At 36.1% G+C, this 16,223-nt stretch overlaps 1 non-coding gene and 1 pseudogene across 1 annotated transcript; both read left to right on the forward strand.

The window, feature by feature from the left end:
• The window catches only part of LOC101580340, a 108,319-nt pseudogene that overhangs the window by 71,587 nt on the left and 20,509 nt on the right, over window positions 1-16,223 (forward strand).
• LOC111814462 lies at window positions 7,386-7,492 on the forward strand. The gene has a single exon (XR_002819445.1). It is a non-coding gene; the product is annotated as a U6 spliceosomal RNA (small nuclear RNA).

Genomic DNA, 16,223 nt, shown 5'->3' on the forward strand with positions numbered 1-16,223 from the left:
ATATATATATTATATGCTGCTTTGTCACTGAGACAAAGTACTTGACACCTGGAATTTAAAAGAAAGCAGATTTAACTTGCCTCACAGTTTCATATAATGCAGTCTGACTGAATGGCTCCAAGGCAAAAACATTATGGCAGAAGGGTGCAGTGAAACGTGATGTTTAGTGTATGGTGTCCAGGAAGCAGTTCAAGGAAAGAATGCCAGAAACAAAAAGGGACCAGGGATCACATATAGTACAAAAATGACACCTCTGTAACCCCCTAATCATAAGCAGAAGTTTTCTCTACCAATACCCTAGTCAGATCCCAAAGCAAATCAAGATGGCACTGGACCCCAACTTTGACAGATACACATGAAACAAAGTATGTTACTGGAGCACAGAGGAGTGAAGGAAGCCATGGTAAAAGGATCTGGGTGGAGAAAGTCACTCAAATCTTGACCACCAGGAAACAGAGAAAAGATGGGAGCTGGGAAAGAGACATGCCCTTTTAGCCCATGACCCAGTGACCTGCCCCATCATAGACCATGCCCCACATCCTAACATCATATTTCTCTGTATCACCCCCTGGATTCAATCACCTTTCAAGAGCCTTACCTATGAGCACATGATGCTCTTCAGGGACATTCGGATGTAAAAGTTAACATGGCTTAAATTTCTACTCTAAAGCAACATATGAGACATCAGTGCAACAGTAAGAAGAGATTATCTTTGTAACCTAGATGAAATTCTTTCTCTGATGACCATATTCATTACTGTGTCTGACAAATAGAAATTATTAGATGAGATAAGCACTCATGGGAATCAACATCGGAAATCAGGAGTCCTTAGCTGACTCAATTTTTGTGAGGTCATGACTGTGTCTTTCTGGTATGTGATTCAGACCTGAGGCACACACAAAAGGTCAAGACAAGGGCAACACACATGCATATATTCTGTTATTTGATCCAATGTTCATAAAGTAGTGCCTGGGTAGTGAACTTGGGGTTATGTGTCCTATGAGGTGTCCTCTAGCACAACGGTATATTATAAGCAGCTTTAAGGTTTCCATGGGATGGAGCAGCAAATAAGTTCTGTGTTGAATGAGAAGAAATATTTTATACACTATATACTAGATCTCTAATCCAGTCTCTAAAAATTTCTGTCCTCTTGCCATTCCCTTTGCTGTCTGCTAACATTTGCTCTGTCTCAGTCTCTCTATCTCATCTCTCGCTATATATATTGATTTGTGTTAGATATAAGTAGCTGAGTTAGTCATTATGTCTCCTCATCTGTGAATGAATTTTCAATTCCTGGTTACTATAGTAGGCGGACATCAGCCAGAAGATCTATTGTTTGACAACTAACACTACTTGTTCTAGGAAGACTCATTTTTCAAGGAAATAGAAACATTCAGCAAAGATGTTCACAGTATGTATCAGACACTAACTTAAATATCAAGATAATGTTGGTTTCTGCCATTACTGAGGGCAGGAGAAGTTTTTTAGGTATAATTGAACTTAATTTCATCTGGTGGGTGAGATGATGCAAATTCATACTGAGAGGAGACGAGTGACTGAGTCACTAGGTTTGCTTCCACTCCCTTGTTCTTATGTCCTAAAATAAGAACTTATTGGTGGGAGGACCTTATGGTGAATGAATTTCTTTTAAAGTCTGCCAACATTTGTCATCACTTACCACAGTGCAAAAAATGCATTTGAAGATAACTCCAAAAGATGCATTTACATTTATAACAATCCCCACAATCATGAATTATATATTCAAATTCCTTGTAACAGTATGTGTGTGGGTGGTTGTGCTTACGCATACACTTTAAGTAAATAATATTTCGTTTCATAAAACACAAAATTTGAACTTAGTAAATGATGACAGAAACATGAATGTTAAATAAAATTGAAATACTTTATGTATCCCCATTGGAATGGATCGTTAATTGCCTGTATTAGCCTATCTTCTATTTATTAATTTATTTATGTATTTTAGGGAAGGGCCTACAGTGTGTTCAGGGTCTTACTACTAGATCGGACTCATAGTAATCCGCCTGTTTACAGCCTCCTAAGAGCTAAGATTGCAGGCATGCACCACCACACCCAGTCTCAATTGCTATCTCAGAGTGCCACGGGGGTGGGCCTGGCACAGTAAGCCCAAGGATCAAATCCCCAGCCTCTGTGCCATCCTCTATTTAGAAACTTCTGCACTAAAGACCATATTTGTTTTACTCACACTACTATGTGAGTCTGAAAATAACTGCTGTTATGTTTTGCGTGGGAATGTTCCCCCAAAGCCTCATGCTTCATTGTGGGGTATGTTTTTAGGAGACAGTTTGATATATCTGGACCTTTTGTTTTCAGGCCCTCACCTCAGAATACAGAGTTACAGCAGTTACAGCTCTACTCAGCAGGGCACCATGGTCCTCATTTTGTAAACAGCCCCAGCCTGTGCAGAGGTGGGTATGGAAACCTGTGAGTGCTACACCTACCTGAGGGCGGGGGGCCTGCATAAAATATAAGGGAGGAAAAGAGGCTTTCTCTCCTCTGTTTTGCTGTTGTTGCTTTTTCTGCCTTCTACAAACATGAACAGTTGTCCTTCAACCATGGCACCTACTTTGGAGCAAGCTGATTATGGGCTGAAACCTCTACAAACTGAGCTAAATAAACCTTTCTTAACTTGGGGCATCAGATATTTTGTCTCAACAATGAGAGCAAAGTAAGAAAATTTCTTTAGCATGAAATGTCTTGAATTATATAGCTGGTCCTTGTGGTTCTATTTTTTGGTAATGGATATTATGGATGCCATAGTTACTTTATTAAGTATGTTTCAAATGTGTTATGATTTTCCAATATGACAATTGGCCAGATTTAACTATGGAGATAGAACGGAAGGCAGTGGTGATCATGTAGTGTGGAGATGTTTCCCAATTATTCAATCAAGCACTACTGTGATTGCTATTATGAAGGGATTTCACAGTCAAAATTAAAGCCTTTAATCAGTTGACTGTAGGAGATTATCTTAGTAGGTTCATCAGCAGAAACATTTAAAAGAAGATTGAGGTATTTCCTGAGTCAGATTAACTGTTTGCTCTATATTTCTTGCCATTATCTCATGAACAGCTGTATTATCAGTAACCATGGAATTCTTTTCTGTAATTGTTCCTACCTTTTTACCTGCATCTTATACTACAAAGCTACTGTGATAAAATCAGCATTATATTGGCAGCAAAATAGACCTCAGGATCAACTGCACAGATTAGATGACGAAGAAGCCTCTACAAACATACTCACACACATTATCCTCAACAAAGATCCAAACATGCTTACTGTAAGAAAGATAACTTCTTTAACAAATGGTACTGGAAAAACTGGCTTTCTACATGCCAAAAACTAGAAATTGACACAGGTCTATCACCATGCACTAACATAAAGTCAAAATGGATTAAAGATCTAAACATTAAAACAGAAACACTAAATCTCCTGGAAGAGAGAACAGGAGGACCACTTGAAGACAGGGATATGCAAAGATTTCATGAAGAAAAATCAAATCCCAGATTTGATCAGATTCCAGGTCCTAGAGGATTTCAAAAAATTGTAATGGAATATAACCTGAATCCTACTACAGATCAGGCAAATAGGTGTTTATGAAAAGTTTGGTTCATTTGGGAAAGATTGATAAATCAGTCCTTCAGTTACCAAATTTCAATTTTACCTTTCATTCTTTATGAAGCTCCCTCATCCCTAATAAAATTAAGTAACACTTGGAAGAGTATGCAATTTTTGTTTGGGTCTTTTTGATCTTTGACGATAGGAATCACCTTTTTAAAGGTGTAAATGAGCACTCATTACCTAGAGAAGACACATAGTGTTCTTTCTGAAATAAAGGTAAGACAGCAGCTATCTATGAAGCAACCTGAGTAGGTGAAGATGGTGGCTGTGACTCCATAACCCACTCACTACTGTAAGGGGCACTACAAAATGGAACGTTCAAAGTTAGAACATTTTTCTTTTATAGAAGGAACTTCTCTGAATGTTGTTTATCTGTATGTTATTGTGCTAGCCACAAAATCAACCTGCCCTCTTCTTTTAATCTTAGCTACAGTGGTATAATATGCAAATGGTAGCCCCAGGAAGCAGGAGCCCATTTTCATTTCCCCAAATAAGTGTTAAATGAGCTGAACATGGCTGAGAATGATAAAGGAAGCATGGAGATCTCCACTTTATTTCTGCATTCCCCTTCCCTATGTTCCTTAGGATAAAAGACCCCTACCACCTATAAAAAGTGCAGTGATCTGACAGTAAGGAACCCCTCTATCTACTCAGAAGTAACTTCAAATAAATCATTTTACCAGAGTACTTGGCCTCATTTAATTTGGCCTCCAGCAAGTCAAATTTTAACTTAATACCACCACCAGAAAAGGAGAGTTGTACTTGATCCACTTTCTCACCAATTTTCAGTATCACGACATTTTTATTATTACTTCCTTGAATGTTTGCCATGATTTTCCAACTTTTTCTTACTTCCATCTCTTCTATACACATTTCTTCTTCATATTATTGTCAAATTATTTTTCCTAAGTCTCAGTTGTGGTCATACCAAATCTTTCTAATTATTATTATTATTATTATTATTATTATTATTATTATTATTGCTTTACTGCATACACAATAATCCTGGCAATGAAGATCTATACAAAAAGCATAAACTTACAGTCCACACCTATTGAAATAAATGTATTAGGCAGTCCTCAAATAAGCTCATTTCTTTCTCTGCAACTGTGTTATCTTTATTGTTGAAGATGTCTTTGTCTTATGGTTATTTACTCATACAATTATGTGCCCTTGCATTTCTTTAGGCAATAACTACTTACTGAACATCTGTTATGTATCAGGCATGCTGTAGGCAATGGAGATGCAGCAATAACTAAGCATCCAAACAGCTCCCATACTGCTCTTCTTTTGGATGCTCCTGTGCCAAATCTTCTGTGTTCTGGGCCCATATACAATAAAAGGAGTAGCCAGAAGTGATTGCACTCCTATAAATTCCTTTTTCCCTGACACTTTAGAAAGCCTTGTAAATTGTTCCTTGTTGAAACCCTAGGTTAAACTTTGTCTATTAGTGAGGTTAGGCTTAGGGAAAGTTCATTGCATGATTAAGGAATGTCAGTGACACTGATGCTACATTGTCTATATGTTATTCAGACAGGAGCTTATGCCGCTGAGCTATCTCCCTGGCCCTTGTCTTGACATGATTCAGTGCTATACTCTAAATGCAGTTTATTTGCTTAAGTTCTAAACTGAACCAGTCTCCTTAAAATTGGTCACCGGTTATCCTAATTTGTCATACTTGCAAGTTTTATCTTCATGCTAAATTTAAATTTATTTCTTGCTTTCTGAAAAATCAGTGATGAATTAAATAATTCATTTTGAGGCAGTTTCTTGCCAAGCTCTATAAATAATTGCTCTCTGGCAACATTTGCGGAAATATGATCAACTCACACCTAACTTGACAACCAATTTGAAAAGAAAACAAGAATATTTTCACTGCATTTATGTCTATCTTATCTTTAACAAATCATATAAATGTTGAGAAATATAGTTTTATTTATTGATTTAATGAGTTATCATGAAGACTGTTGAAATTCTAGGAGAAGTGAGGAATTTGCCAATTTCTTTACACAGTGAATAATTGTTTCCTAAGAAGCTACATACTGTTTCCGTAGAGTTTATGTTGTACGTAGCACTGCAAAAAAAAGGCATGCCTCTGATCTTAAATCACTTTAGTATAGTGACTAACTCAGAGTCTATTGGCTAGATAGGCAATGACTCCAGTTCTTGTTTGTTTTCTTTTTGTTTGTTTGTTTTTCAGTGCTGGGGATTGAACTTAGGACCCTTCGCTTTCCAGGCAGCTACTTATTCTACTGAGCTATCTCCATGGCCCTGTTGAGCTATCTCTCTGGCCCTAGTGAACTATTTCCCTGGCCCATCAGTTCCGTTGAATAAGTTTTACGATAGTTTAAATTAAGCACAAAGGAGTAAAAGAAAAGAAAATTGAAATATGAGGATATCTTAGACAGCAATAAAGGTATAGAAGTGAAATCTACAGGTAGAAGCAACAGGAGATTTAAAGAAATGCATAGGACCTTGTATTTTGAGAGAACTGCCAATGTGTGAGAGTTACTGAAACAAAGGATTCTGAGAGCATAGTGGGAGCTGAAAGTGAAGATGCAGGGATGGCCTCAGTTGCTTAATCCCTATTGGCAACTGAATAGTTTAGAATTCTTCTTAAGTTACAAGGAGGTATTAAACAGCTCTAATTTGTGATGTGTTTTGTGATTTAAAAGTGTCCCCTTGGGAAGCAGGGTGGAGGAAGGTTCAAAGAAGGAGTGATTCTTAACATACTGTGCAAATTTGAGTAAGGAAATCCCAACTAAATTGTTTGATCAACATAGTTCTAGGTTTAGAAGACCCATACTAGAGAGGATTGCCACTGGAATCGTGTGATAGGGAAATGAAGAAGGAAGGAATCCCTCTGTATCTTCATGAAAGCAGAGCTCCTGTCTCTGACTTCAGTTTGCTTATCATCTCTTGGCTTTCTCACAGCCTCCAGTACAGATTCTTTAGCATTTTGTCACAGACCTTTTGGCATCCTGATATGGACCTGCATGGGACTCCAAACTTTGACTAGATCTCTCAGATCTCCATTGATCAGATAGCTTTTTTCTATTCTTCCACATCTGACTCTCTGGTCACCCATTGTCAGAAAATCTGGGAAATTTTTATGTACTTGTATATCTTAAATTAAATCTGTTTCTCCAGTAAGCACTGAATTATGGAGAAGGATAGAATGGGATGCAGAACATAGCATTAATTTATTTATGAAATGCTGAGCTCATAGTAGAAGACATGTTCGGAAGTTCATATAATCGAAATTGAACAATTGATTGGATGTGAAAGTTACTGGTTATGGAGATGCTCAGGTGAAAATTTAGGCCAATAAGTGGCAAAGGATATACTCATAACTTAGCCTACATATGAACAAGAAAAGAATGAAAAGAGAATCTAAACAAATCAATGATGAGAAGAGGAAAAGAAGAGAAGGGAATGAATAGATGGCTATAACACTGTAGTTAAGGAATAGGGAGCCTCCATAATATAAAAGGACATAGGGACTAGGCAAAGAGACAAGATTGATAGTGTTTTTTTTTAATATTTATTTATTTATTTATTTATTTATTGTGTGTGGCCAGCTCAGCCCACCAGGGGGCGGGGCTGGCTGGCATGTGGTGCTGGGGGATTGAACTGCGGTCCCTGTGCTTTGCTTAGCTTAGCTTAGCTTGTTTTAAGTAGGTGCTTTAGACCACTGAGCCATCTCACCAGCCCCAAGATTGATAGTGTTTGCTTCAGCAACACATGTACTAAAATTGGAAGGATACAGTGAAGAGTAGCATTGGCCCTGTGCAAGGATGACATACATATTCATGAAGCTTTCCATATTTTTAGAAGATATAATCCCAATACTCCTAAAACTCTTCAATGAAATTGAAAAGGAAGCAATCCTCTCAAAATCATTCCTGGAGGCAAGTATTATACTGATAACAGAACCAGAGAAAGATGCAACTACAAAAGAGAACTACAGACCAATCTCCATCATGAACATAGATGCAAAAATCCTCAAAAAATACTAGAAAACAGAATACAGCAAATTATTAAGAACATTATACACCACTACCAGGTAGGATACATGTCAGGGATGCAAGGATGGTTCAAGATATGCAAATCTATAAATGTAATACACTATATTAATAGAGCCAAATAAAAAAACCACATGATCATCTCAAATGTGGTTGCAGAAAAGTCTTTTGACAAAGTCCAACACTCATTCATGTTCAAAGTCCTACAAAAAATTGGAATAGATGACCTCTACTTCAATCTGATAAAAGACATGGATGACAACACAATGGCTAACATAATTCTAAATGGGGAAAAACTGAAATCTTTTACTCTCAGATCTGGTACAAGACAATGATGTCCTCTGTCACCACTCCTATTCAATATAGTTCTGGAATCATTCGCTAGAGCTTTTAGAAAAGAGAGAAAAATAAATGGAATAACAATAGACAAAGAAGAAGCTCAACTATCATACTTGCAGATGACATGAAACTCTACTTGAAAGACCCAAAAAATTCCACCAAGAAGCTACTAGAATTAATACACAAATTCAGTAGCATAAAAGGATACAATGTCAATGCCCAAAAGTGAATAGCATTTCTCTACACAGATAACAAACACATTGAGAGGGAAATTAGAGAAACAATACCTTTTATAGTAGCACTAAGGAACATGAAATAGGAATTAACCTAACTAAAGAAGTCAAAGATCTATTCAATGAAAATTACAGTACTCCGAAAAAAGAGATCGTAAAGAATTTAAAAAAATGGAAATATATTCTCTGATCCTGAATAGGAAGAACCAACATTGGGAAGATGGCCATACTCTCAAAATTTTTATACAGATTTAATGCAGTTCCTACCAAAATCGCACCATTATACTTTTCAGACCTAGGAAAATCATTCCTAAAATTTATTTTGAGCCAGAGTAAAAATAGAATAGCAAAGGCAAACCTGAGCAACAAAGACAAGGCAGGAGGCATTACAATTCCTGATTTGAAATTATACTACAAAGCTACTGTGATAAAATTAGCATAATATTGACAACAAAAGAGACCTGAGAATCAATAGAATAGATTAGAAGATGCTGAAGCAACTACAAACATACTCAGTCACCTTATCTTCAACAAAGGACCAAACATGCTTACTAGGAGAAAAATAGCCTCTTTAAAAGTGATGCTGGAAAGACTAGCTCTCTAAGTGCTGAAAACCAAAACTTGACTCAGGTATATTACCATGCACTAAACTACAGTCAAAATGGATTAAAGATCTAAAGATTAAAACAGAAACACTAAATCTCCTGAAAGAGAAAGTAGGAGGAACTCTTGAAGACATAGGGGTAGGCAGAGTTCATGAACAAAAATCAAAATGCACGGATAACACCTGAAAGAATTAACAACTGAGACCTCCTCTTATTGAGAAGTTTTTGGATGTCAAAACAAATTACTAACAGAGTGAAAAGACAACCCACAAACTTAGAAAATATGATTTTTTTTTTTTTTTGGTGGAACCGGGGATTGAACTCTGGCCCTTGCATTTGTCAGGGAATTGCTTATTCCACTGAGCCATCTCCTCAGCCAAAAAAAAATTAAGTAATAAGCTCTCAGATAAAGCTGTCTTATCTAGAATTTATAAAGAACTAAAAAAATTAGGGCACCAAAATTTAAAGACCTAATCCAGAAATGGGCATGCAAAATGAACACATACTTCTCAGAGGAAGAAATTCTATAAGCTAATACATACATGAAAAAATGCTCCACATCACTAGTCATTCATGAAATGCTAATCAAAACAACACTGATATATCATCTCACCCAATAAAGAGTGGCTATCACTAAGAAATCACCCAACAACAAGTGTAGGAGAGGCTGTGGGGACAAAGGAACACTTCTCCACTGCTGGTGGAAATATAGACTGGTGCAACCATTATGGAAATCAGTGTGGAGCCTCCTTAAAAAAGTAGGATTGAGAATCACATCCAATACAGCTATACTCCTGCTCAGAATTTTTCCAAAAGAACTGAAAACATCATATCATAATGATATATGTGTACCTGTGTTTATAGCAGCACAATTTGCTATAGCCAAGTTTTGGAAGCAACCAAAATGCCCGTCACCTGAGGAATGGCTGAAAATATTTGATGTTTATATACAATAGAGTATTACTCAGCTATAAAGAATGATAAATTTGAAGGATTTATGTATAAGTGGATGCCATTTGAAGATATACTCATAAGTGAAATACACCAGATCCACATGTATAAATATTGTATAGTCTTGTTAGTGCAAGAATTCAAAAGCAGAAATAAAAATTGAAAGATATGACTCAACTAAATGGAAAGTGAGAATTTAATGATTAAACAATGAGCAGAGGGCAAGGAGAAAATCTAGAAAATATGGCAGGGGAAAATCCATACATTTATGTGCACAGGATTGTAAAGGCAATGATCCTGAGACTCTCCATCAGATTTTTGATACTAGCAGATAATTGGTATGATTCTCACCCTGACTAACTATATATGCTGCTACCTGTGAACTAAGAAACTGCACTGAGGATAGCAGTGTGTAATACTAGGGCCATTCTTGGAATGCCTGTCATTCTGGTCTTCTAAAAGTGTTCTGTTTCTAATGTCATAACAATTGCTGCTATAATACTCTCTCTCGAGAAAATGTTTGCTTAAAAATAATAAATGTAATAAATGAATACAAGAGGCAAGAAAAAATGTCATAGGACTGTCCTGCTACAATGTTGTGTATGGTTAGATTTCTTAATGTCTATATAAATACCTGCAATTGTTTTATCTATGTTTTTACTATTAGTATTTTTTATTTTTTCACAAACTGTAGAGATTTAAAGTTTACCAGATCAATGATTGATGGAAAAAACTTGTTTCATATTATTATTATTATTATTATTATTATTTTTATTTTTATTTTTATTTTTATTTTTATTATTATCATCATTTTGGTGTTTCAGTGAAGGGTTTACAGGGTTTTTGGTGTTCTACTACTACATCAGGGTTGTAGTGATCTGCCTCTTTGTATCCCCCCATGAACTGGGAATACAGGTGTGAATCACTAGCCCGTCTCAATTGCTATCTCAGTGCATTCCAGGGGCAGGGCTGGCACAGCAAGCAAGGGATCAAACCCTTGCCCCCTTCACCTGCCTGCAGGTGCTTTAATCCAGTGATCTATTTGGCTGGCACACGTGTTCCATATTATGTGTAAGGCATTCGATATTCAGACAGATAGTGAGATTAAGCTCACCTACCTATGTTTTAGGATAATGAAATCATTAAGCTTCTCTTCTGAGGGTTAACAACTTAAGGTTGCAGACCAAAAAATTAGAGAAAAAGTAGGGCTACAGGGATGTGCAACATTTTGACCCTAGTCCTTCAAGTCAGTGAGGAGTCAGGACAGACAAGACCCTGTATTATAACATCTTGTAACTCAGTGGTGTCCCAAATTTTCTGATCAAGGAGATTACGGGACCACAGAGGAAAATGATTGATGATGTAGAGAGTGCCTATGGAGAGGCACATGGAGAGAAAACATTCTCTCAGCCTTTCGCTGAGAGCACATTGGCCAAGCAATGGCTGTGATTCATCCACATAGCTGACACTGACAAAAGATCTACAAACTATTATACAGGGTTTCAGGGTAAATCCTGAGGGGATTTGACTGACCTTGTCATGTACAAAAGTTACATTTTATGTTATATAGGTCATGATTTATCTTGATGTTAACAATCTAGCATAGGGGAAACAACCTGCTCGGGCCCCCCTCCTGTCCATCTCTCAGACAGGAGCTTTCTTTCCCTCAATAAATATATTCTGCTCATAAAAAAATCTAGCATAAAAGTATAAAAATGAGGTATAAAAATAAAGCCATATTAATATTCTGAACTGTAAGAGGTTCAAGTCAACAACCTGTGACTGCCAGTCCTGCGGATAATCCATTATTATTATGGACTACTGGAATTTATTGGATTACTTTGCTGAATTCACATACCTACAATATTTGAAAGGCAATGTAATACCCATCTATGACAAAAGTAAATGAAAAAGCTGGATATAAATGAAGACCAATTTTTAGTGAAAAATATATATCTGCATATACAAGATAGTTGTTACAAATATAGAGCTACTTTCTCTTAGTCCAGTGAGAAGAAAGATTTGTACTAATAGTGTTTAGACAAGATATCATGTCTGCATCTTGTACTATGAATAATTACTATGACGACAACAGTATGCAATGTATTAATTATTGTAACTGTCCTACTAACCTCTTTTGAAACTGTTTCAATGCTATTACTTTCTCAATAAAATTAATATTAAAAAATTAAATAGATAAAAAACAGCAGTAAATTTTACCCCAAGACTCAGATATTTAATTTCATGTGCCAGGAGTTTAATTTGAAGAATAAGTCAGAAGTGTGTCTGTGTGAATGTGTGAGTGATTGAGTCTAGAAAAATTCACTGGAAATAAGAAAATTAAATTGTGGGGTGATTGATGAAGATGTTGACATCATGTTGAGCAGGATAAGAAGGAGCAGAGTGGAAGAGCAAAGGATGTCTTATTTTGATGGATGATAGTATGAGGAAGCCATGGAACATGGCATTAGAGGATGATCTAAACCTCAAAAGGTAAGAATTTATTTAGAAAAATAATGAAGAATGTTATAGAAGTAACAGAAAAATTAGTAAAACTTACATTTACTCTTGTTGTGAGGTACATGTTATATGGGAGAGCAATATCTAATCACAAGGACCTTGGCATGATTTAAGTTCTTAATCAGTAGTGAGGTCACACTGAAGGCCTGCAGGTGAAGGAAGCAATCAGAGAAGATGTTGGAAGGGGATGTTTGTAGGTTTCTTATTCCGTTCTATGGATGTGTTTGTGATAGAATTTCACTCATAATTACTGTAGCACTATATTGGTATTTCTCATTTAGTACAGTAAATCCTCACACTGCTTTCTTATTTAGGAGTATCTTTACTATAGGTCCTTTAACTTTCTGTATAAATTTTAGACATAGATTGACAAACTTCATAAAATAAGATCTGCTAGAAATTGATTGCAATGGCATATCTTATAAAAAAACTTGGAGGGCTGGACAAATAGCTCAGTGGATTAAAGCACCTGCTTAGGCAGATGCAGGGGCTGGGAGTTCGATCACTGGGCCTGCTGTGCAGGCCTCGTGCCTGGGACGCTCTGAGATGGCGATTGAGACTGGGCGTGGTGGAGCGCACCTGTAATCCCAGATCTTGGGAGGCTGTAAACAGGAGGATCACTATGAGTCCGACCTATGCAGTGAGACCCTGTACACCCTGTAATCCTGTCCTAAAATAAAAACCCCCACAAAAACCAAAGCTGTAGAAGTATTAACATATTACAATATTGAGTCTTTGAATCTATAAATATGGCCTATTCTGATGTATTTCACCCATGTTTCATGATATCCAATGACTTTCCATTACTTTCTATGAAGTTGCCTTATACATTGTACCCTTGATTCATTTCTAAGTGTTCTATTTCTAAAAAAATACTTAATTTTTCAGTAAATTTAGTTTGAATTACATTTTGTAATTTTTTGTTTATCCCTTTTATTTGTGTATTTATGTTTATTTTATTGAGAAATATCAATGAGACAGTTTCAAAGCTGATTAATAGGACATTTTCAATAATTAATATATTGTACATTATCTTAGTGATTATCCATAGTACAAGAAGCAGACATGATATCTTGTCCAAACACTATTACTACAAACTTTCTTCTCATTGAATTAAGTGAAAGTAGTTGTATATTTGTCCTAACCATTCTCTGTACAGAAATACAAAATGGTCCTTCTTTTGTATCCCCTTTTTTGTTTAGTCCTGTCAGAAATGCGTATTCTATTGGTATCTAAATACTGTAGGTGCCTGAATTCAGTGAAACAATCCAACACAGTCCAGCAGTCCACAGTAGTAGTGGATTATCTGCAGAAGTTGTTGACTAGAGCCTTTTACAGCTCAACATATTAATATGACTTTATTTTATATACCTCGTTTTTATACATTTCTGCTGGGTGGTTAAGACCAAGACAAAGCAAGAACTATATAACAAGAAATGTAACTTTTGTATCTGATAAGGTCAGTCAATTCCCCTCAAGATTTATCCTGTAACCCTGTACCACACTTTGTAGATCCTTTGTCAGTGTCAGCCATGTGGATGAGTCACAGTCATTGCTGGACCAATTTGCTCTCTGTGAAATCCTGAGAGAAAGTTTTCTCTCCACGTGACTCTCCTTAGGCACATTATACATCATTGATCACATTCCTTTGTGGCTCTTTAATCTCCTTGATCAAAAAATTTGGGGCACAACAGAGTTACATGATGTTCGAGTCAATGTTCTTAATCTTTTTGTAACTGCTTAGGGGGATCATTAATTTTCAGGTTTCGTTTCTGTTTTATACTTTAACTGCATTCCATAATTTTTTTGTGGAACCAGGGATTGAACTCAGCCCCTTGCGCTTGCCAGAGAAGAGCTTATTCCACTGAGCCATCTCCCCAGCCCATACATTTTGTTATTTTGTATTTTCACTGTTTTTAAGCTCAAGTTGTTTTCAGCTTGGTATGATTTAAGTTATCAGTAAATAGTAAAGTCACAGTGAAGACTTGCAGATGAAGGGCACAAAAGAGAAAATCTTGGAATTGGATGTTTGTGGGTTTCTTATTCCATTCTACTGATGTATTGGTGATAGAATTCCCAATTAATTATTTAAGAATGATTTTATATTTGCACAAATATCAATTTTCTGGTCAGCATTTTCTGTTTATTTTCAGTTAATTACATTGTGATCAGGGAATATGATCTGTATTGTTTCAATCTTTTGCATGTTGTAAACAATGCTATAAAATGCATTTCTAAAATTTTATTTTAGTTTGAAGAATAAAAAAAAAGGAAAAATACAGAAACAGTAACAAGCAACAATATATGTGCTACAGATTTTTAAAACAAGAATAGGAAAAGAACAATTGTTATATTACAGATGTTTATTATCAAATCTCTTGTTCAGATTAACAGATATGTAAGATTGGACCAGTAATTGAAATTTAATGTTTGCTTTCAATTAACATTAATTTTTTCAGTCTCTTTTACCTTTTAAAAATATATTCTAAAGAGAGTATAATAATAATTGACAAGACATTGGAAATGGTACATATTTAGAAGAACAAGAGGAGAGGCATTCAACTGTGGTTTTTGTATTATGCATTACTGTCTTCGATGTGGTTATTCAGATTGCAGATATCAACATACAGTTAGTCAAAGTGAAAATTCTAAACATTAACTGATATTTTCAAAGAAAATGATACAAATTATTAGTACAATCATCTCAGCCATTTTGTACATATATTTGCATGATTTCCCCCTTCCTTTATTCCTATCTTTTCTCCTTTCCTTCATCTTCCTTGGGGCTGGGGAGATATCAGTAGAATAAGTGCTTGCCTGACAAGGGCCAGGGCCTGATTTCAATTCCTGGTTCTGTAAAAAAAAAGAGAGAGAGTTTTTAAGGGCCTGAGTTCAATCCCTGGTACTGAAAAAAAAAAAAACAAAAAAAAAACCCAAACTTTCTCTTCGTTGTTTAATCCTTATGTTGAATTTCTTTCCATTTTTACTCTAGCTATTAAAACTATCAGATTTTATTTCTTCTTTGAGGTATTTACACTAGGTAGACAATATATTAGCACATGTGGATCTAATTTATTTCATTTATGAATATAGACTCCAGTGGCAAAGCCAGGGTCCCACTATTCCAACCTCCTGTTACCCTTCAAAACCCACTCTCACCACTGAGACATTCTCAAGATTTTCAAGGAAAAGGAAAATAAATGTTATTTTTAGATACATTTTATGAATAGATTTTGTTATAAATATTATGGGTAATCATGGTGTATGTTAGTAAAAGATAGAAAATGTTGGGAAAAACAAACAAACAAAAAATTGAAAACCACCACCCTCCCGATACTATCAGTACATTCCCCAGACCTCCTTGCCCCTGCCCTGCTGGTCCACAGACCTCCCTCCACACTGAGCCCACGGAGAGGGAGGATTTCAGGGGATAGAGTGGCCCTGGGTACCTGCCATTAGATCCCTTCTTCAACTTCCAGTCTCAGGCTGGGTGGGGTGTCAAGTTTATTTATGTACCTCTTGCACACTCATCAATCTATGCAAATACTCAGCATGGTCCTTCCATGTCACTGTGCCTTTGCTCATTCCCTGCAACATCCCAAGACTTCTCCAGCCCCCTCCCAAAAACCATAGGAAATGAGATGGATGGGCCACCTCATTTAAAATCAGCAGGGTGTTCTCTTTTTTGACATAATTTTATTGATAAACAAACAGCAATGAGACAGTTTCAAATCAAATCGGTAGGATAGTTTCAACAATTAAAACACTGCATACATTCTTCTTAGTGGTTAATTGCTGTACAAGATATGGACTTGATATCCTATTTACAAACACCATCAGAACAAATCATTCTATTCATTAAGAGAATGTAACTATATATCTATCCTAAC

Source organism: Octodon degus, unplaced genomic scaffold (assembly GCF_000260255.1).
Source record: "Octodon degus isolate 3935 unplaced genomic scaffold, OctDeg1.0 scaffold00321, whole genome shotgun sequence".
Taxonomy (NCBI): Eukaryota; Metazoa; Chordata; class Mammalia; order Rodentia; family Octodontidae; genus Octodon; species Octodon degus.